Genomic DNA, 2,334 nt, shown 5'->3' on the forward strand with positions numbered 1-2,334 from the left:
AAAATTTGTTGAATATATAGGGTGAGAATTGTACTTACTCTCTCTCTCTCTCTCTCTCTCTCTCTCACGCACACATTCTCACTTTTATGGATATAATAGATAGATTATGCTGGAAATATTTCCATATGTCTGAATACCCTATATACAAATGGTCAAATCTGTAGATAACAAATTTATTGAATAGATAGGTTGAGAATTGTTCTCTCTCTCTCTCTCGCAACCTTACACACACAACCACACGCAAACATTCTGACTTTTATAGATATAATAGATCGATTATGCTAGATATATTTCCATATGTCTGAATACCCAATATACAAATTTTCAAATCTGTAGGTAAAAAATTTGTTGAATATATAGGTTGAGAATTGTTCTCTCTCTCTCACACACTCACATTCTCACTTTTATAGATATAATGTATAGATTATGCTAGATATATTTCTATATGTCTGAATACCCTATATACAAAGTTTAAAATCCGTAGATAAAAATACGTTGAGTATATAGGTTGAGAATTGTTCTCTCTCTCTCTTACGCACACACACACACACACACACACACACACACACACACACACATTTTCACTTTTATAGATATAATAGATAGATTATGCTAGATATATTTCCATATGTCTGAATACCCTATATACAAATTTTCAAATCTGTAGATAAAAAATGTATTGAATATATAGGTTGAGAATTGTTGTCTCTCTCTCTCTCTCTCTCTCTCTCTCTCTGGCTACCTCACACACACACACATTTTCACTTTTATAGATATAATAGATAGATTATGCTAGATATATTTCCATATGTCTGAATACCCTATATACAAACTTTCAAATCTGTAGATAAAAAATTTGTTGAGTATATAGGTTGAGAATTGTTCTCTCTCTCTCACACGAAACTGTGCGCTCGGCTTCTTCCCCCCCCTTCCCACCCCAAATGCTTGGGAAACTGTGCACTGTTTTTGTTGGTTTTCAAGCTGCCTCTTCCCCCCCCCCCACACACACAGTTTAACAGTAGTAGGAGGTCAAGAGAAAGAGGGTGAGAGAGAGAGAAGAGTAAGTTGGTGAGAGAGAGAGAAAAGAGAAAGAGGGTGTTGGTTTTATATTTTTATTATCGTCTAATATTTTGAAAGCTGAATTTCTAATAAAATGTGCATCTATAGGAGATAATGCCTGGGAATGTGTTCCTCCCCCCCCACAGTTTAACAGTGGTGTGACGTCAAGAGAAAGAGGGTGAGAGAGAGGGAAGAGTAAGTGGGTGAGAGAGAGAAAGAGAGAGAAAAAAAAAGAAAGACGGTGTTGGTTTTGTGAAAAAAGTTGTTATTTACAATTGTTCGCATTCTTGGCCTTTTGGTCAAGATCAAAGTGTAGTATCTGTTCTTCAGATGCTGCACTTCTATTTCTTGTTCTCTTTCGGTGGAGGAGAAATCCTCCACGACTGAGACAATTTTTATTTTTGTACCTTTTCTCCACGTTAAAAAACGACCCTGGTGTCTAACTCTGTCCCGTGGGGAGGCATAGTAAATAGGTACAATTGTTCGCCATTAGTGGATGTTGACGTCACGTCACGTGACATGACTAAGCGTTTTTTTTTTTTAGTATGAATAACATTTTTTGTTTTAATTATAAAGTCTACACTTAATTTTATAGAAAATGATGTATATATAATAGAAAAAAAAAATTACTGGTTTTGTTGGATTCAAGTGGATCCCCCCCCTCCAGTTTAAGAGATAGCAGGTCACGTGGTAATATACAAAATGGCTAGCGTAAATATAAAGATCGGTTTTTTTATCGACGAATATTTTGAAAGCTGAATTTTTTTTTATTCCTGTACATTTTTTCCTGATATTTTTCGTTAAAACTCTTGTATAAATACTATTTTTAACCAGTTAAATACGTTGGAGACATTGTCATGGAGTTTAATAATCTCTAGAACAAAGCAGAAGAGAAATTACAAAAGTATCGGTAAAACAAAGTGTTTGTTTACATTTGTTCGCCATTACTGGATGTTGACGTCACGTCACGTGACATGACTAAGCGTTTTTGGATTATGTAATATTAACATTAAAATAACATTAAAATGACAGGTTTTTTTGGGGGCCCCCCTAGGAGAGAAATGATCAGTTCACCCCCTTTTAATGGTCCGTTTGGTGTGGAATTTCGATATTTGTCATGCGGGTGATCAAGGTTCAATATGATACATAATTTGTCAACTTTGGTTGTGTCTGTCAAAAGTTTGAGCTGACGTCACGTCACGTGACACGTATTGAATAACGTTAAAATGACAGGTTTTTTGGGGGGCCCCCCTAGGAGAAAAACGATCAGTTGAC

At 35.5% G+C, this 2,334-nt stretch overlaps 1 pseudogene; it reads left to right on the forward strand.

Moving 5' to 3' along the window:
• Window positions 1-1,337: 1,337 nt before the first annotated feature.
• LOC145288413 (U2 spliceosomal RNA) lies at window positions 1,338-1,471 on the forward strand (annotated as a pseudogene).
• The last annotated feature ends 863 nt before the right edge of the window (window positions 1,472-2,334 follow it).

The sequence above is a fragment of the Euprymna scolopes genome, chromosome 11 (genome assembly GCF_053919585.1).
Source record: "Euprymna scolopes isolate OS-2025 chromosome 11, ASM5391958v1, whole genome shotgun sequence".
Lineage (NCBI taxonomy): Eukaryota > Metazoa > Mollusca > Cephalopoda > Sepiida > Sepiolidae > Euprymna > Euprymna scolopes.